General features: G+C 40.9%; 1 pseudogene; it reads left to right on the forward strand.

Moving 5' to 3' along the window:
• Positions 1 to 746: 746 nt before the first annotated feature.
• Positions 747 to 866, forward strand: LOC145410043 (5S ribosomal RNA; annotated as a pseudogene).
• The last annotated feature ends 21,041 nt before the right edge of the window (positions 867 to 21,907 follow it).

Below are 21,907 nucleotides of genomic sequence, written 5' to 3' on the forward strand. Positions count from 1 at the left end.
TTCTTCTGTTTAATAAACGAAACACTTCCCTAACCCATTCTAAACTGTTATTTTTATGTAGGAAATAAGTATATTTGCGCTAGAATTGATAACAAATGATGGCAGAATGCATAAAGACCATGCATTTACAAGCAAAATACAGTGTACTGTATAGACCAGGCAGGAATGAATTATGATTTATCCTCCTTTTGCAGTTATCTGCATGAAATAATTACTGAGATTATCCAGGTGTGAATTCATATGAGCAAAGAGAATGTATTATTGCATACCTCGTACACTTGCATATTGTTTCCGGCCAGCTCACCAGTCATGAATTATACAGCAGTTTATCCAGGCTATGTGCACCTCTACAGTACTCATGCAGCAGTAGGCTAGATCATGTGTTCCTAAATTTATATTGCAAGATGTTAATACACAGTTATTGGAGACTTTATATTTAGCATGGAGACTAATTTACTTTTTACAAAGCTGGTTGAATGGTCACAGTCATTGCAGCACCTGGACAAGAGGGGTGCAGTAACACTTCTCCTCCTCCATTTTTTTAGCAGTTTCTTTCCACACCTGTCATCCAGCCATGACTAGCAGACCATATTGGAAAACATAGGTTATCAGATGTGTGTACTAGAACAGTTGTTTATTCAGTGTCTATATATCTAGCTATATTCTTTTTTCTCCTAGGCCATATTATTGTCACCTTCGCTGGTTCAGCAATTGCCATAAAATATCCAGTTTAGCTCAATGATTAGGCTAGCTGGCCATGCCACGTTGAGTACACCGCTTCCCGTCCGATAAGCGAAGTTAAGCAATGTTGGGTCTGGTTAGTACTTGGATGGGTGACCGCCTGGGAACACCAGATGCTGTTGGCATCCCTACGTGTCAAGTGGGGTTGGTGGAGGATTAGTGCCCCTCCCTGTAAAACAATTAACTCTGAGCCCTTGACCACCCCGTTTGGGATACATGGCGTCTGGCAATGGATGGATGGACTCTGATATTCACATTCATTATTACCTTTCCCTTCAAGCAGTATGCAATGATTTCCTAAGTTATATGGTACAGCATTTCTTTTTCTGTCCCAGTCTTGTAGATAAGCTTTCCTCTTTTTCCATAAATCATTCCACCTCTATAGTAATTTCTTCCAGTTCTGTTTTATACATTTTCAGAATGTTTACTGTTCTGTTTTCTTAGGTTTCTCCTAAACTGGTCATATGCTTGATGTTTGTCTCCTCACTAAATATTTATCTCATTGCTTCCTGTTTCAGTCATTGCTTAACTGCACCTTTCATGCTTTTGTATAACCGTTCCACCCTAACCAGTATTCTGTGCCTTTCCTACACCTATCTACTTCTCCATTACAGTAACTGCCATTTCTATCTAATTAAGTACTTTTTATATTATACATTCATGGTACAGGCCATTTCCTTAGGCCTGTAGTTATCTACAAGAAAAGCTCTTGGGATGGAAAGATACCTCAGGATTTTTTTTTTTTTTTTCTCATGAAATAAACTGCATTTACCAGCAAATTTTGCTTTAAGGCCAACACACCTGTGCTCAAATCCGAGTGCTTGACTGAAACAGGTAAATATCTCAGCCATCATCCTAACCAACCAATTCACTCATTTCTGGTAACCTTATTTTAGGCTAACAACATCAGCTTATCAATTTATTTTGGTGCAAAAACGAAGCACATTTTTCAATAAAGAACTTCAGTGACTGCACATACTTGTTGGCACTGACGAAAAAATTTTCTGTTTTATCACCAGTTTCTGTAACTTAACTGTAAAAGCAAACACTAAAGCTAGTGAAAAATACAAACCTAACCATTTACCAACAGTGACGCAACTCTGATATGTGTATTTTCTGCCTTGTAATATAATATTATATATGAACTTCTTACACGTCATTTATTTCATGATTTTTCATAGGCAAGAATTATAACAAGGTTATTGTTGGGTTAGAGGAAGAAGCTTACTGGCTTACCCTCAAATGTGCTAACTACAGCACTAAGCTGGCTAACACAAACTTTCAAACAGTTGCCGTTTCAAAAATCTACTAAGAAGGTACCCGGGTAGTCTGAAATAAACTAGGAAGCATAATTTAATGTTTTAACTCCAATTTTACTCGCCACGATGCCACCTTGGAAAGTTGGAAGTTCTTGTTTACTCGTATTCGTTACGGAAACGTTTAGTCTTGTAAAATTTTATGAACAGCCTTGTATTTCTAATATATTTTAGCCTGCTAAAGAAAATTTTCTTCTGGAATTATTCAGTGTTTTTAAATGGAAAAACCGTTATCGTAGTTATGAATATTTAAATTTGTTACACGAAAGGGGGGGGGAGGTCTCCGGTTGCGTTTATCCTACTGTCACATTCCAGTACTATTTTACACCATAAACAGGTGACGGTCGCCTGGCGTGAACAGCAAATTTATTATGGTACGAAAACGGGAACGTCAGATGCTCACTTTCGTCCATTATGGCGTTAAGTTTTTTTTTTTCATAGGCCTTAGTGGCACCGCCTAGGGATCGGCAATTGGGTAAATCACTCTGTCGGGGGTAATTTAAAGTTTTCGGTGGGTAACGATACTCATCCATTTACAATAGTAAGAACGCAACGTTACAAATTATATGTTTAAGAAATTACTGCTATACCCAAGTCACTAATTGCATCACATGTAGCCTAGTCACCCCTTGGCCTCCCTCATCCCGCGCCTCCTCTCTTCCAGACAAAGCGACGCCATTCAACGCTTCCGTGGCTGTCCCTATTCTCTCCCCTTTTCATGCGAAACTATATATTACTTTAAAATTCGTTAATTCACTTATACATGTGTTTATGGTGTGGCAAGTGTATTGACCTCAGTATTTCACAACAAAAAGTGTTTTTGTATGCTTTGAAGCATTAGGTGAAAACTAATATTCTATTATGAGGATATTACTCAGGTGAAAATAAATTCATTATTTTAATAAAGTGTATTAATTATCAAAATTAGTGTAAACGAAAACTTCAAAATGTGTTGTGCACTATACTTCCCATGCTTTGATAGTACATGGAGAAATGTGGTATTATGCATATAAATTTAAAACTGGCTTACTTATAGGCTGATATATCCAATTTATATTCTGCACTGCTCAGGATAGGGATATAACTTGGGGGATGAATATGTAGGGTAGGGGGAGAAATGCAAACAAAGATTGGGGGGGGGGCCTCCAAAGATCCAGCGTAGGGCCTCAGAAAAGCTAGGACCGGCACTGATGGTAGGCCACTTTTCTGAAGCATATAAAATGAGAGAGAAGCATCTATGGGGAACAGCTTTAGCAGAAAGAGAGAGAGAGAGAGAGAGACCTAATTCTTCTCTCTCTCTCTCTCTCTCTCTCTCTCTCTCTCTCTCTCTCTCTCTCTCTCTCTCTCACACACACACACACACACACACACACACACACACACACACACACACACACACACACACAGTTGCCCCAGCTAGTTTGGTCCAAGTCAGACTAAAGCTGGTTTAATTAACCTTGCCCCATGATCTAGATATTTGACCTATTGTTCTCAGAATCAAATATCTTAATTCCTGGCTAACCCTCAACCCTTCCACGTATTTTGGTCCTAATCATATGAAAGCTTTGAGTTGTACAGTTGAAATTTTGATAATTAATTACGACAATGACGTTTGGCAAATTATACTCATAATATTAACTTCCTCCATGTCTAATTCTCAACCCTCTTACCAAGTCCGATCTTAATAGGATAAAAAATTGCTAATGTTAACCCTGCCCTGTGATCCTGACCTTTGACCCCTAGGAGGACCCTCAACCTCTCCACGAGGGCGGGTGTAATAAGGTCACAATAGATATAGACTAATCTCTGCAGTGAGAGGACCTTATTATTATTATTATTATTATTGTTGTTGTTGTTGTTGTTATTATTATTATTTGAAGCCGAGGAGTTAGAATATAAGTTGATAGGATTTAATATATTAGAGAAAATACAGACGGCGAAAATGAAAGGAAATGTGTGAATGATGGGTTCTGTCCCTTCCCCACCAAACTCTCATTTCCCGTTTTTCCTCCCCTGCCTCCTGATTGTTTTCTCTCTCTCTCTCTCTCTCTCTCTCTCTCTCTCTCTCTCTCTCTCTCTCTCAACCTCCCCTTTCCCCTTCACCTCTCCCCCCTTCCTCCTCCCCTGCCTTCCCCACGTTTCGCCGGGGACCAGAAACGGCAGTAAATGAAAACTCCGCCGAAGATGAATGCTCCCCCCCTGCCCCTCCCCCACCCACCCCGCCGGAAACAAGTAGCCGAGTTTAGCGATTAGGATTAACTAACTGGAACTGGAAGCTTCTTAACACCTATTGCGACTTTTTCTCCACACTAGATTTGAACACCCCCTTTGGTACTTTGTTGATGTCGATTATAAAGTGATGTGAACGGTATGTTAAAAATTCGTTCTGGTGTAATATGGGGAAAAATTCGCCTAAGAAGAGATGCTAAGGAGCTCCCGATGCCACTTAGAATACAACTTTGAACCTAACTTTCAGGCCTGCTGGATCATTTAGCTCACTCACCAATTACCCGCCAATGCATTAAACTCACTTAGTTCACTCACCAATTACCCACTAGTGCATTAAACTCACTTAGCTCACTCACCAATTACCCATCAGTGCATTAAACTCACTTAGCTCACTCACCAGTTACCCACCAGTGCATTAAACTCACTTAGCTCACTCACCAAATATCCACCATTGCATTAAACTCACTTAGCTCACTCACCAATTACCCACCAGTGCATTAAACTCACTTAGCTCACTCACCAGTTACCTACCAGTGCATTAAACTCACTTAGCTCACTCACCAATTACCCATCAGTGCATTAAACTCACTTAGCTCACTCACCAATTACCCACCAGTGCATTAAACTCACTTAGCTCACTCACCAAATAACCACCAGTGGATTAAACTCACTTAGCTCACTCACCAGTTACCCACCAGTACATTAAACTCACTTAGCTCACTCACCAATTACCCACCAGTGCATTAAATTCACTTAGCTCACCCGCTCTTCCCCGTGATGGACTGTGAGCTGACTGGAGAGGAATTCTGGCTCATTGTGTAGTGGGAAGGACAGTGGTATATTTTGAGGTAGTTCGGCTGTGTGGACGAGATAGATAGATAGATAGGCTGATAGATAGGTTGGTTGACTGATAGATAGATAGATAGATCGGTAGGCATATTGATAGATTAACTTACTGATTCATAAATAGATAGATAGATTGACTGACTGATAGACTGATTGATTTGTAGGTAGGTGCGTAGGTAGGTTGACTGATAGACAGACAGATAAATAGATAAATAGATAAACAGAGAGATAGTCTGGTTGACTGATATGCAGAGAGAGAGAGAGAGAGAGAGAGAGAAAGCGAGAGGGAGAGAGGGGGGGGGAAGACATGGTGAGAGATGAATATTGTGTGGGTATATGAGGATGAGGATACCTTTAATACCTCAGTTACTTGATACATTCTCGGCGGATTAAGTGCAGTGTGAGAACCATCTATCTACCTATCTATATGTAGCCAGACGTCGTAATTCCGTAAGGGGTGGCAGTTTGTCCTTGAGTTACTTGTTTTACAGGGAGGGGCACTAACCCTCCGCCAACCCACTTGTTGACACGTAAGGATCACGTATAGGTTGGTTACATGGTTACCATCCAGCGTTGTAAATGGTTTCCTGGCTTACAGGAAACCATTAGGCTATACTCACTCAATGTAAAGCCATCTGAAGAGGAAAGAAGTGTAATAAAAAGCGACAGGAAAGTTGGCAGAAATAGGAGGAAAGACACAGAAAAAAAAAATGATAAAGGTGATGGAAGAAGTAGGTAGGACTACATCACATGAGTGGATGATGGTCACCACAACCTACCACTCGTGAGAAACACTATACCAGTTTTACTCTAACTTGGCCCAGATATTTTTTTTCCCTTTTTCAGCTAATGTCACGTAGCTCAGTGTCGGGAAAAGGCAATGCTATGGTTCCTTCTCCTTTACATAACGCTTCTTCGTGACTAGCACCATATTCCGACATCAGTTTTTCATTACAGCTCAGATCCAAGGTGGAGAGATGGCAATTGTAGGCCAAGTTAAAGTAGTGTAGCAGTGGTAGAAGAAGAAAGAGAAACCATGACCCTACCACCATTTCCTAAGTACAGTAATTTATTTTATTCATTACACCTTACAGTCCTGTTCTGTGTTATATAAATCCTCCTAGTATCACCATACTCTGCATGAACAACGTACAAAAGGATATTAACCCGCCCCGTCCCGTCGACGTATGGGTACATTGCAACGATTTGCATTTGCCAGTCCCGGCGACGTACCAGTACGTCGTGCAATTGCAAGGTCCCTAATTTGCACAATTTTCAATTTTCGCTCGTGATTTTTCGTATGTATACACGGGACACCTTCCTCTATTCCTCTACAAGATGCCAAGCAGGGACAATGCCTTACACCGCATAACCTCCCCCCTCCCCCCCTCACGCCATTGTCTTGGCAATTCACCTGTTACCAGTGACCTGGCCAATAAAGACATTCAGGGCCAGAGTGATTCCCCAATCGATGACAATGTGGAGGACAAGGTTTACATAGCATTAGAGGAAGAAACAGTCAAAAATGATGATCAGGTAATGTGGGAAAAAAAGGTCATGAATGGTGATGAGTTAGTGAGTGAAACAATGCTTATAATGCCTATATTACTGCCTGAAAACCAATATAGTCTCATACTACATATAAATTCGTACCAAGTAAATAAATAAATACCGTTTATGAGTGGATAAAATAGTTACCCTCCCATAGAACTCGTTTTCTTTGGTGCCAGCATGTTAGAAAACCCAGTCAGGTAAGGAGGAACTCCTACCTGGATTGAGTATTTTAAACCTCAGGTGAGCAATTTCTCAATGAATTTTCAATGTTTCTCACCAAGAGTGGAGGTTTTAGCCAAAAAAAATTTTTTCGAAAATACCTCGGGACTGGGGGATGTCGGAGGTGCGGAAAACCTCGGGACGTGACGGGTTAACCAGTCATGTCCACAAAATTAATTGCTAAGGAAGAGGTGTTAGGGAGCTTCCTTGACCAACAAGAATATTAGCCCAAGAGCAAGGAAGGATGGTATATGAGGCAGGGCTGTCTCTCTGATGGCTTCGTGTTTTGGGGGCTTTTCTTCTTTTTACTTCAATGACTTCAGTTATCTTACAGGACAAATGGTTAAGTGTTGTATTTCTCTTAATGATATAATAGTATGCATTCAAGGTGGTATTCTGGTGAGGCTGGAAAGCTTACTAACACCCTTTTCTTACCGATTTGTTCCTGATTCTGTTCCATTGCTGTATATTTGTGTTTATTTAATGCAATCTATGTCCACGCTGAAGAGATATATGAAAAAAAAAAAAAAAAGAGGGGGATATTAGTGGATATTTTGAAAAATAATTCGCTAAGGAAAACGTGCAAGGGAGCTTCCTTACCTGACGAAAATACAGACGAAGATGTGAGAGCTATTGGTCTGTAATCAGAAGGGTCAGAGGAACTTCCTTTCTTTGGAATTGGGTGGATAATGACTTCTTTCCATGAATTAGAGAGTGCAGAAGTACGTATGCATAGTATGAATAATTTAGCTAGAATGGAGGCAAGTTCTGGCAAACACTTTTTCAGAATATTTGGTGGAATTCCATCTGGGCCTGGAGCTTTGTTGGCGGGTAAATTGTCTAGGATGGATTTTACGTATCTCGTCTGTATTTTAAGTGGAACAATTTCAGGAGAGTCAAGTTCTAGTACTGGGATGTTCTGGCTGACCTCCACTGTGGTAGAATTTCTGACAAATGTACTGGCAAAGATATTCGCTTTCTCACGCGGGTCATTTGTAATGTTGCCATCTGAAGATTTTAGTGGGGTAATGAATGAATGATGACTTGTTAAAGTTATTATGGAAAGAATTTAGAGTTGACTAGAATATTCTATTGCCATTAGGGTTGTTAAGTAGTTTTGATGCTTGATTTTGAAGAAAGTTTGATTTAGTGAGATTTATTACAGCTTTTGTATGGCTTCTAGCAATTTTAAATTGACAGAGTGATTCAGATGTTTTATTATTTTAACCCGCCACGTGCCTGCTATTTTTAGCCCTATGGGTCACCCTAGTGCCAGCCAATTTTCGACCTTTTTTTTTGGCTAAAATGATAGATTTTGATGTGGAAACAACGAATTTTGTGATTAAAATGCTCACTGAGGCTCGGAAATGAGTTTTATTGAATCCTGCATACTCATCTACAGGTATAGCCGCTCTCTCACGCTCACCACGTATGTGAGAGAAAGCCATTTTCTTTGTAAGGTATACTCAGGTATTTATGCATGGAAGCATACATTCCTTTCTCATATCCTTTGACTAACGCAAGAAAGCCTTGGTTTAATCACGCTTGTTCTAATGCTGTCCACAACAAGGAGACGGCCTACAAAATGTACTGGAGCCAACCCACACCTGAATCACATCATCTTTACGTTTCTGCCCGGAATCGTGCTAAGTCTGTTCTCTGCTCTACTAAAAATAATTTCATCCATACTAAATGCTCTCAACTCTCCAACTCGAATTCTTCCCGCTCCTTCTGGCACCTTGCCAAAAATTTTTCTAACAACTTTACCTCATCATCCTTCCCTCCTCTTTTCTACTCTGATGGTTCTGTAGCTATTTCTTCTACTGATAAAGCAGATCTCTTCGCACAGACTTTTTCCCCCAATTCCGCCTTAGATGATTCCGGTGCTGTTCCTCCATCACTTCCCCCCTCTGACTTCCTCATGGCTGACATTAAAATTTCTTCAGTTGATGTATTTTCTGCCATCACTGGCCTCAGTACTAACAAGGCATATGGGCCTGATGGGGTCCCTCCTATTGTTCTCAAGAACTGTGCTTCTGTGCTTACACCCTGCCTAGGCAAACTCTTTCACCTTTGTCTGTCAACTTGTACCTTTCCTTCTTGCTGGAAGTTTGCTCTCATTCAGCCAGTCCCAAAGAAGGGTGACCACTCCCAACCCTCCAACTATCGTCCAATTGCTTTAACGTCCTGTATTTCAAAAGTTTTTGAGTCAATTCTCAATAGAAAAATTTTAAGGCATCTTTCCTATCACAACCTTCTTTCCAATCGTCAGTACGGGTTCCGTCAGGGATGCTCCACTGGCGATCTTCTCACCTACCTTTCAGACTCCTGGTCATCCTCCTTTCGGGACTTTGGCAAAAGCTTTGCCATTGCACTTGACATCTCAAAGGCTTTCGATCGAGTCTGGCATAAATCTTTAATTTCCAAACTGCCCTCCTACGGTTTGTATCCTTCTATCTGTGCCTTCATCGCTAGCTTCCTTTCTGGTCGTTCTATAACCGCTGTTGTAGACGGCCATCGTTCTTCTCCTAGATCTATCAACAGTGGTGTTCCTCAGGGCTCTGTCCTATCACCAACTCTCTTCTTTTTATTCATCAATGATCTTCTAAGCTGTACATCTAACCCTATCCACTCATACGCTGATGACTCCACCCTTCACCTTTCCATTCGGTTCCCGCAACGCCCATCTCAACAGTTACTTCAACAGGCAAGGGATGAGGCTATGGCACACCTAATGTCTGACCTGGCTCGTATCTCTGACTGGGGTAAAAATAATATGGTTGTTTTTAATGCATCTAAGACTCAGTTCTTACACCTATCAACCCGACAAAATCTTCCACAGGTATACCCACTAATGTTTAATAATATTCAGCTTAATCCTGCATCATCCTTGAACATGCTTGGGGCTTCATTTACTCAGGACTTATCTTGGAAAGATCATATTACATCTCTTGTAAAATCTGCTTCCAAGAGATTAGGTGTGCTAAGCCGACTCCGCCCTTTCTATACCCCTGCACAGTTGTTGACTCTATACAGGGGTTTTATCCGCCCCTGTGTGGAGTACAACTCTCATGTGTGGGGAGGCTCCCCACATACAGCTCTTCTCAATAGGGTGGAGTCAAAGGCTTTTCGTCTCATTAACTCTCCTCTTATTGACTCCCTTCAACCTCTGTCTCTTCGCCGCACTGTTGCATCTTTATCTCTTTTCTATTGCTACTTTAATGGTCACTGTTCCTCTGAACTGTCTGCTTGCATTCCTCCACCTCTACGACGGGCGCGTAGCACCCGTCTGGCAGCAAACTCTCACCCCTTTTCTCTCCAACTCTCTAATGCAGGAGTTAACCGTTACTCCTAGTCTTTCATTTATGCACCAGGTCAGCTCTGGAACTGTCTCCCTCTGTCTGTATTTCCTGCTGCCTATGATCTCCAGTCTTTCAAACGCAGTGTGTCCAGGCATCTCAAAATGATCGGATCTTGAATTTGGCTCTCTATTGTATTTTGTTTTTCTCTTGGAGGGAACTGTTACTGCGGGCTCATGGCCTTTGGTTCCTTCTTCCTCGCATAAAAAAAAGAAATAAATAAAAAAAATGTTCAGTTCACTTTTCTGATTACTTATTACTTCAGCATCTATCACAATTTGTGTCTTTCTCACTGTGAATGCATTATCTTACACTTACTTGAAGATAGGTACAACCTGACTTCATTATGTACAGTCCTGGCACTTACAAGAAGGTATTTACAACTTGACTTCACTATATAGTCCTTACACTTACAAGAAAATATTTACAACTTACACTTACATGAAAATATTTACACAATGCTTTCACTATGTACAGCACTGGGTGAACCACATAGGCAGAGTGAGGCAGAGCGAGCGTGAGGGGGGGAGCGAGTAAGTGTATGGCCTTGACAGCCTAGGGGCTGGTAGAGGATCAGTTACCTTACATGCCTGCCAATTTTTACCCGCGAATCTTGAAAAATATGGCCACAGTGAAGTTTTTAATTTTAAACCATTTGAAAACGGCACTGGCTGCGGAATAATGTCAGACTGTTTTAAAATGGCTCTGGCACGCGGCGGGTTAAGTAAGAGTTATATGCTAATGACTTTTGGGCTGTTGCTCTGGCACAGTTGCTATCAAACCACTTTGGAGAGTTCGATCTTCTAGTGAACTGTTGACTTTGTATGAATAAATCCATACCAGCTAGTATTAAGTTGCAAATGTGGAACTGGGTAGAATTGGGATCACTAGAGAAGAAAGACTGCCATGGAATGTCAGCAAGATAATTTCTACACCCATCCCAGTTTGCTCATCAAAGTGCCAGAGAATTTTACCTGCTACAATTAAAGTAATTAGGAGGATGCGATTCTTAATGTTATTCTTGTGGTTTTCATGTTATTAAATTTAGATCAGGAGAGAAATTTCGAAACTGATAAATATGATACGACCTTTACTTTGCGTGATCTACTGGACACTGGGCTGGGATAGTCAAACATATTTACGATTAATTTCTTTTCGTAGCCATGATTCTTACGATGGATTCCATCTCGTAACCATGACTTGTACGATTGATTCCATCTCATAACCATGACTCGTACGATCGATTCCATCTCATAACCATGACTCGTACGATCGATTCCTTTGCATAACCATGACTCGTACGATCGATTCCTTTGCGTAACCATGATTCGTATGAAGGGTTCCTTCTCATAATCTTGATTCGCTTTATAGAAGAAACTGGAGACAGGGAAAGTTTCTACTGTTTTTTCTTTCTTTCTTTTTTGTTCTTCCTTCCAAAACAGATAACAGCAATGGCAGTTTTCCTTCCATCCACTTGTCCTCTCATAACCAGGAACTGCTTTTGACAACAGAAAGCAAGACAGGGAAAAGATTATCGTTCACCATCCTGCAAAAACTAATCTAGTTAATGACAAGAGATTTTACTCTCCTATAGAAAGCATCCCGAGGTATGAGGGGGTTGAAAGCCATCTAGATTTAACCACTAAGCCTCATGGAACGGAGCGTCTAGTTTACCCATCAGCTAGCTAACGTCAGGTGATTTTAATTTGCACTGAGAAATGTCTCAGTCTGTTAATTAATCTCTTTACTAAGCGTGGGATTTTATAGGTTGAATAAAATCATCTGGGGGAAGCAAGAACAAACTTAACCTGCCCCATCCCGACCACTTTTTCACCACTGACTCCCCCCAATCCCGACCATTTTTGGATTTTTTTTTTTTTGGCTCAAACCTCTGTTTTTGGTGAGAAACATCGAAAAATCATAGAGAAATTGCTCACTTGAAGTTTAAAATACTCGAAACAGGTAGCAGTACCTCCTCACCTTACTGTGTTTTCTATCAGGCTGGCTCCAAAGAAAATGAGTTCTATGGGAGAGTAACCATTCCACAGCACTCATAAACGGTATTTATTTATTTACTTGGTACGAATTTATGTGTAGTACAAGAGAATGTTGATTTTCACACGGTAATATAGGCAATATAAGCATTGTTTCACTCATGAAACACATCAACATACCTGACCTTTTTTGATGACATTACCTGATCATCATTTCTGACTGTTTCTTCCTCTAATGCTATGTAAAGTTTGTCCTCCACATTGTCATCGATTGGGGAATCACTCTGGCCCAGAATTTCGTACCGTGGCATGACATGGCTTTACTGGCCAGGTCACTGGTAACAGGTGAATTGCTGAGACAATGGCATGCAGGGGAGGGGAGGTCATGCTGGGTAAGGCATCGTCCTTGCCTGGCATCTTGTAGGGGAAGGTGTCCCGTGTATACGTACCAAAAATCACTCGCGAAAATCGAAAATTGTGCAAATTAGGGACCTTGCAATTGATTTGCGTTTATGTACGTCAATGGGATTGGCAGTGACAAAACGTGTGGACGTTAATTCACGTCGACGGGACGCTGCGGGTTAAATCTCTCGGTATTACAACGAGCAAGGAAAGTAATTATCTTTGCTAACTATCAGAGACGAGTTAATGGTCTGATTTTATACTTGACACAGTATTGACAGCTTATCACACAATGGCAGTTTCTAGTAGTAGTAGTAGTAGTAGTAGTAGTAGCAGCAGCAGCAGCAGTAGTAGTAGTAGTAGTAGTAGTAGTGGTGGTGGTGGTGGTGGTGGTAGTTCCAACCCCAATCCCACATGGATGTCAACTTGGTGGACCAAGGGAAATCGGCCACTCTACCGGACACTCCCAGAGATATCTTACTATACCTTGGCAGAGTGAAAGGATAGTCTTACATCACCTAGAACACTTGAAGTTACTACGCTATAATGCTTTTAAAGAAATATATAAAAGTTCCATGATGCCATTTTTAAGTGCAAGTAATAATGGCCACTGTACGTGTAAGAGCTACTGATTTTTTTCCCTCACATTAGTAAGAGTGAACATTATTTCCTTTTCCCAGCTGCGTGTTCAGAGTGGCAGAATTAAAATAAAAAGAGAGTGAAAGAGAAATATGCAGGTTTTGTGAGGATTGTAGCGTAGATATTCACAGCTTTAATTTGCAGGAACAACATTTCCTTGTAATTAAAAGCAAATAATGCTTTTCTTTTTTTCTGTTGCACGGAGAGAGAGCCATTCATTTAAGCTGTCAGATGAGTGCGTTAGATTTTCTACTTACGCGGCAAAATGTATAGGATTATGGCGCGAGATTTTTTAATGTTTTTCCGAGTTATTCAGGAAGCGTAGAGATCCAGGAATTCAAACATTTGTGCTTATAGGGAAAGGACCTCTCTCTCTCTCTCTCTCTCTCTCTCTCTCTCTCTCTCTCTTATATACACCATTTCACTGTACTTAAGTAATTGTTTTAGGCTGTAACTATGTCCTGTTTGCTGAGACTCCTAAATGGAACAAAATCGTCTCGTAATATCTATCTTTTTCTGTCTATCGCTACACGTCTTGATTCCTTAAGGGATGGCCACAAACAAATCGCCTCCATGTCACCCTGTCCTCCGCCATCTGACTGCCCTCTCTCCAACCCACACTTCCCTCCCTCATGTACCTCTCCACCTCATCCCTCCATCTTATCCTTGGTTTCCCATTCCTCCTCTCCCCCTACTCCTTACTCACATTCTCTCCTAGCCAGTCTCCATTTTCCAACTCGCACTCCCCTCCCTCTCATACCTCTCCACCCCATCCTTCCATTTGATTCTTGGTCTCCTACCCCCCCTCTCCCCCTCCACCTTATTCACGTACTCTCCTAGCCAGTCTCTCATAATACAGCTCGCACTCCCCTCCCTCCCATACCTCTCCACCCCATCCCTCCATCTCATCCTTGGTTTTTCATTAACCCTTCCCCACCCTACACCTTACTCCCATACTCTCTCCCAGTCAGTTTCTCATTCTCCATCCTCTCCACGTGGTCAGACTAGAGAAGAATTATAAAGCAGTACTTGGTGTGAGGGAGTTAATATCTACAAGCAAAGGACGTAATTTCTGCTTTGTTTTTGTTTCCTTTACTCGACCTTATTCAGGTTATTTTTCTAGTTGGAGATGTACGGCAGAGTCTCCATTGCTCCTTACATTTCTACAGCTTCTTCCTAGTTTGAATAATATAATTTCATAATCGATTAAATAACAGGAAAGAGAAAGGGAGAGAGATTAGACGGGGCAGTGCGGACTCCTGTACTATCCAGCCGGTGACTCGGACGGAAGACTCTGTAATCATTATGAAAATGTTAGCTGGGAGAGTTTCAGTTCTTTATCTTTTTCAGTTCTTTATTTTTTTTCGTTTTGGGCTACACAGAACCCATCTTCAGTCGGAAACGATAGAGAAAATACAGAATTCAAGTTCCAACCTATATCTCTCTCCCACCCACCATTTCCACCTGTCACAATATATCATTTACTATAATCATTATCATGACCTGGTTGTACAGTGATACTGACGGTGATGCGGCACACTGACTCCCCATAACCTTCTTTATATAGACCATCATCATCATCACCACCATCACCATTATCATCATCATCACCATTATCATCATCATCATCATCACCATCATCACCATCATCATCATCACCACCATCACCATTATCATCATCATCATCATCATCACCATCATCATCATCATCACCACCATCACCATTATCATCATCATCATCATCATCACTGTCATATTTCTAGTCAAAGAAGACGGGGAGAAATGATTTCCTTTACATGGATCAGGTAGGAAGATTAATATATATAAAATTATAGATAAATAGACAGATAGATAGATAAATAGACAGATAGATCGATAGACAGGAGACAGATAGGTAGATATAGAACATCTTGCGGTGTCAAATTCTTAGTCATAAATTATATAATCAGGGAGAGGTATATGAGAGGTGGGGGTGTGAGCCGGGGGGAGGGCAGGGAAATAGCTGGGGACAGGGCGACATGGAGGCGATTTTTTTTTTCTTTTTATGCTAGGAAGAAGGAACCAAAGGTCAGGAGCCCGCAAACTGTTCCTTCCAAGAAAAAAACAAAAACAGTACAAGAGAGAGCCAAATCCAAGATTTGTTTGTAGCCACCCCTTACGGGATTAAGGCGTCTGGCGATAAATGGAGGTAGAACTTCATTACAGAGTTTTATGCAATATATTTACCAAGAAAACCTTGACTAGTTAAAAAACTTGAAAATATAAAGGGTATTACTAAAGTCCTGCTGCACTTTACATATTTAGATTTTTTTTTTCATATGAAGGAGGTAAAAGAAAGGATCCAATTTGCATCTTTCCATATGGAAAAAGAAAAAAATGAATCTCACTGTTACGCCCTCTTCACACAATATTATTATTATTATTATTATTATTATTATTATTATTATTATTATTATTCGTAGTAGTAGTAGCAGTAGTAGCAGTAGTAGTAGTACTACTACTACTACTACTACTGCTGCTGCTATTGCTGTTACCATTGCTACTATTGCTATTATTATTATTATTTAGGAAAAGGGGCATGACTTTGTAGACAGTCTGTATAAGAAATAGAGAGGCGGTAGAAGAATCACCTTATCGCCTTTGGCATCTAATTACTGGATCACCTTAATATCCAGGTGAAATAATGATGTCAGCCTTAATCACACCTGTAATTATAAGTAGAACGGGTTAAAAATACTACTAATCCTCAGTGCCTTTGCAGAGGATATTTACTTAGTACTACCCTAAAAAATGGTTCCCTACCCTAGTCAGACTCAACATACTGAAACATTACGAAACACTGTGATATCTGGACCGGACTGTGAAGTATTTCCCATAGTTATTAGCACGTGAATTTGCATAAATAGGTACGGTAATTGATGAGATAATTCGGGGCCACAAGGGCGACCGCACCAAAAGACGGAAAACGGAATTTTTCTCGGTTCACGGTGTTAAGATCTATGCGACCACATGTTTTAAAATGACAAACAAAATTGGACCTTACAACACCCTAAAATAAGGTTTAAAGGCGCGTGATTATGACGGGACTCCATCACTAGGGCGAGCGGACAGGCCAATAGCAAGGCGGCTTTCATTATCCACTCGTGTTTAAATCGACTGGCTCGGCCAATCACTGGCGTCCTACTACACACTCTTTAACACTCACACAAGTCTTCCTGCCAACCCTGTGATCTATGGACAGAACCTCAAAACCCCGTTTATTTTAACCAGTTTATGCACCAAAAACTACATCAACATGTCATCTTGTGGTAGTGAGAGTGAGGGAGAAGGACATAAGGTTACAAGGAAGCGTCAGAGGCACTATGATGAGTGGGAAAAGGTTGCCCTCGGCGTCGGTATTTGTCAACAGGACTAAACATTCGTGCCTTGTACATCCTCTGCCTAGACTTCCTTGCCAGTAAAGAGAAAGCAGAAGAGAAGGTGTCCAGGGACAAGTATGAGTGCATGTTAAATAGTGAATTTAATATCGGTTTTGAACCCCCAAAGTCCGACACGAGTATTAATCACTGCTGCACTTCACGCTTCCACTGACGCCCTACTCTGCATTATTTTACGGTAGGTGTAATGAAACAACAGTTGTATTCTTTATAAAGTATATTATTCATTGGCATAAACATTTGAGGAGAAATACATTGAGGTGGTTTGGCCATGTGGAGAGGATGGAGAACGAGAGACTAACGAGGAGAGTGTTTGTGAGTGAAGTGGAGGGGGGAAGAGGGAGGGGGAGGTCGAAGATGAGATGGAGGGATGGAGTGGAGAGGTATATGAGAGAGGGGGATGTGAGCTGGGAGCAAGGCAGTGAAGTGGCATTGGAGAGGGCGACATGGAGGCGATTTGTTTGTGGCCACCCCTTATGGGGTTGAGGCGTCTGGCAATAGACAGATAGATTGATGGTCATAAAGTTAATCTTTGCTGACATAACAGTGCTTTTGGCCTGATACTTGAGTTGTTTTTATTTATTTTTTTATACATTTGCCCCAGATCAGAAAAATGGTTCACAGCCATGGTTTTAGTATAAATATGTTCCGCTTTTGGTCTGAAATACATTACTGTGATCTGATCAGCTAGTCAGGTCAGGTGCGGGTAAGGGGATGGGTCTGTTATGATGTGGCAGGGGTAAACCAGTTCTGCTGTCGGGCCCTGCTGTGGATGTCACTGATTGCATTGCGCAGTTGACCCTTGTGCGTTGTGATGCAGTGAGGATCTGTCCGCTCTCCCCTTTGGGGCTAAGATGCGAATAAATGTGTTTGAATGGATGAGTAAATGGAGAGTGAGTCGTCCTGTCTCGGCTACCTCCCTTTCCTTGGGGGAAGCAGCCTAGGTATATAGATAGATAGATAGATGTTCCGTGAATTTTAACTGTGTTTAATAACTTTGCCAAAAAAAAAAAGTCACTTTTGCATAGTCATGTAGCATATTTTTCTTCAGTTTGCCTTTTTCCCCCCCAAATTAGAAATATTTGTCAGTAACAATACGGTAATAATAATAATACTGAAATAATAATAATAATAATAATAATAATAATAATAATACCACTGCTGCTACTACTACTACTACTACTGTATTTCCACTACTGTCAGAGCTGGGCACTTCCACAAACCTCAGATTCTGCAATTGCGGAATTTGATTTCGTTGTAGATTTGCGTTTGCTGTTTTGCACTTTAGGAAGTACTTCCACGAACCAGCCTGACCTCTGCGAACTTTGAGCGTTTTGTTTTCATGAAGGGACCAGCTCAAGATGGAATTGTCTCAGTTGTTGGAGTCTGACTGTGACTAAGGAGTGAGTACCGAGGAGGTTAGAGCTGAGGAATAGAGGTGGACTGGTGTGTCAGCTTGTGAGGTGTGAGCTGTGAAGTGTATAACAATTTAAATCATTTACCTACAGTAGTGAATGATTTACCTTTGTGTGGTAGTAAAAACTGTCTAATATACTAATATAATAAATAAAGTTGGAAAAATACAGAAAATAAACAGGAGGAATATGAACTGAATTGGTAAGGTCTTTCTGCTGAAAGTTATACGTACATTTAGCGCTCACTTTCTTGTTCATTTTTTGTGTGTATATGTGAAAGAGAGATTACTGATGCAAACAGTAATGTATTTCATTAACCCTTAAAAAAAAAAAAAAACGGCGTTGAACAACACTTTATAGTACCGGTGTCAGTGACGTCGAGTTAGCGTGAACCATAAGAAACTGTGAACGAAGGTCACTGTTATGTTTACACGACCCTACTCTACCATCCCAAGCAGTCAGGCGGTCACCTAATCTCAAATGTTTTTGCCCGCATGGCACATGCACCGTAATTTATGAATTCTTCCGCAAATCATAGCAAATCACAGGATGGGTTTAGGAAGTTAAAAAAACACATTGATAGGTGCCCCAGACGATTCTCTTCACATCTGTAGGGAGAATAGTGTAAATTGATTTTAGAACTCTTAGAATACCATTCCAAGGCCAGCCAGGATTGCACACAAATTTCTGAACCCACGGCCATTGAGGGGTTAAGCCGTTACGCCATCTTTACGATTGTTTGTTTTCGGCGCAGTGGAAGAAATGTACTCTCCCTACTCAGAGGTGGAGTTCTTTTCCCAATTTCCCAACTGTAGGTTAGGTTAGGTTTGGTTAAATTATTAGGTACAGTTAAACTAGGTTAGGTTAGGTTAAATTAAGCACTTAGGACAGTCCCTTCCACCATTAGACTGACTAATTAAACAAGAGTTGGTACAGGTGAACACCTAAAAACAACGGGGACACATATTTAGCAAGCAACGTTTATTTATGGGTAATGCATCACAGTATCAGTGGTTCATAGGCCACGCAATTACCGGTAAATGTTATTTTCAGGAAGGCGTCAAGAATTAGCGAGAGGGTTTGGAACGTAACTCTCACTAATTTGGGGGTTACTAAATATATTTTACTCGAAGTATAAACATAATTTTATCCCATTCAGTACTACAGACAGATTCCAAACTTCATAAAGTCAACTATTGTTAGTTAGAATAAATAAAGATATAATTGTAGTGGATGAGTAACTAGTGATGACTTTTAACCCCTTGATTATGAAAAATATCGTCCTAAACTTATTAAAATCCTCTCATGGTATCCAGAATAAAATGAAACTGATGCCGTGGTACTGAATTACAAATGGTTTGCCTTTGCGTTTGCACTTGTGGAACCACAAATTTCAAGAAGTTTGTGGATTTGCAATTGTGGAAGGTAATGGTTTGAGTTTGCAGATTTGCGTTTGCAGAAGTGAATTTTCCTTTGCAGTGCCCAGCCCTGACTACTACTACTACTACTACTACTACAAACAATATAATAATACGATAATAATAATAATAATAATAATAATAATAATAATAATAATAATCACCAACACCATCAAATATAGTTTTCCACATTGTACATAATAAGGATGAGTAGGGACCACAAGCATAAAAACAGGACAACGATCACAGATAAATCTACACATTAATAAACCTAAAGTGAGCACATAGATATTGAAAACAGGAAGGCACGCCACCTGTCTGTAAATCAGTCTGTCTATAGCCAGACACCATAATCCCGTAAGGGGTGGCCACAAACAAACCGCCATCATGTTGCCCTGTCCCCGCCATTTTGCTGTCCTTCCCCCAGCTTACACCTCCCTCTCTCATATACCTTTCTACATCCCTCTGCCTCTGTCTCGGTCTCCCCCTCCCTTTCCCCCTCTCCACCTCACTGATATGCACTCTCCTAGTTAGTTTCTCACTCTCCATCTTCTCCACATGGCCAAACCACCATGTTACCATTCTTATCGTGTCCTTTGTCAGGTACTTGGTCGTCCCCTGTAGGTCGTCCGGGGCCGAAGCCTGTTGTTTGGCTTTTTAGTTACCGGTAGGTTTTTTACGGGAAGGGGCACTAACCCTCCGCAAGCCCACTTGTTGAGACGTAGGGAACACGAAGGTTATGGGTTGGTTATGTGGTTACCACCCAGAGTATTAAATGATTTCCTGGCTTACAGGAAACTATTTGGCATGTCAGTCAATGTAGAATCACCCTGGATTAGGCCTACATTGAGTGAGTGGATGATAGGCGCCCTCATCCACCTATAAATAAACACACATACTCCTATACTTGGTTCTTTTTCCCCGTAACGAGTATAAATTATAGTCAACTTGCTGTGATTCAGGCATGATTAAAGAAAGAGGGAAAGCACAGTGGTAAGGGGAAATATATCGACATACACTGAATATTCTATAATTCTTGTAACGTGTAATAAGGACCGTGCAAACGGAGGCAGACACACGGTAAGTTAGCCAAGTACGAGACTGAGAGAAGCTGGAGATCTGATAAGATTTTGTTACCAGCTATAGGCGAGGTGAAGAGACAGATGCAACAGGACTTTGGTTCCCGACAGTAGGCGTGTGAGAGAAACAGATGTAACTAGACTTTTGTTGGCGACTGTGAGTGAGAGAAACTGGAAATGAGAAGACTTTTGCGAGCGACTGTAAGGTAGTGAGAGAGGCAGGAATTGTGGCATAACATTTGCTGCCAACTGTACACCAGTGAGAGAAACACGGATGTGGTGAGAGGCCAGAGAGAGAGAGATTCGCAAGGCAAGAGATTCTTACCTCGTTACTGCTGCTTTGCCACCCACTGAAAAATCGACTTCTTTTCATATGTATCTAAAATTAGTGCTCTCTCTCTCTCTCTCTCTCTCTCTCTCTCTCTCTCTCTCTGTGAACGAAACATTACGCACTGAATGATGAGGCAGGCAGGAAACAGTGCTGCCTGCTCTCGTTTTCAGTTCGTCTTAATGAGCTCCCTCGGGGTCTGGATTTCCCACAGATTTTCAACCATTATTGCATTTTTCTTTGTTATTATTATTATTATTATTATTATTATTATTATTATTATTTTAGGGAAGTATTAATCTTGTTTTCGCGCGCCAATCTATCCCGCCGTATCATGGCTGGGCAAACAAATGACTTGCTATACATAAACTGTAAACAGAACACGCTAGGAAAAAAAAGACACTTCTGCCAAAACACACACACACACACACACACACACACACACACACACACACACACACACAGCGTTGCCTTATAATACAAACACACTGGTCCCGCAAACACAGAAACAAAACACTAAAGTCACAATAGACAGACTAAAATCCCATCTATAAATATTACCCCAAACCATGCAGACATTCCTACCACGGATTACTGAAAAAAAAATTAGCTACGAATTAAAAAAAAGCAAGTTGATACGATAAATACCCCTCATGGTCAGGAATACTCTGATATACCTCTTCAGGTAACACCAGAGGATTTAATATTACTGAAGCGAGTAATGAAGGCCTGAGAGTGTTAGTGTGCTTTACTACATTATTGTCGCCCGCTTTTAGAAGGGAGAGCGATAATGTTTTTACCTGCCTCTGTGTGTGTGTGTGTGTGTGTGTGTGTGTGTGTGTGTGTGTGTGTGTGTATCTTCCCATTATATCTCATGAACGGCTCGAGCTATCAGCATGTAAACTTCAGGGTATCAAGATACGACCTAAAT

This window comes from Coenobita brevimanus, chromosome 9 (genome assembly GCF_032717465.1).
Source record: "Coenobita brevimanus isolate Jiangsu-jjx chromosome 9, ASM3271746v2, whole genome shotgun sequence".
Taxonomy (NCBI): domain Eukaryota; kingdom Metazoa; phylum Arthropoda; class Malacostraca; order Decapoda; family Coenobitidae; genus Coenobita; species Coenobita brevimanus.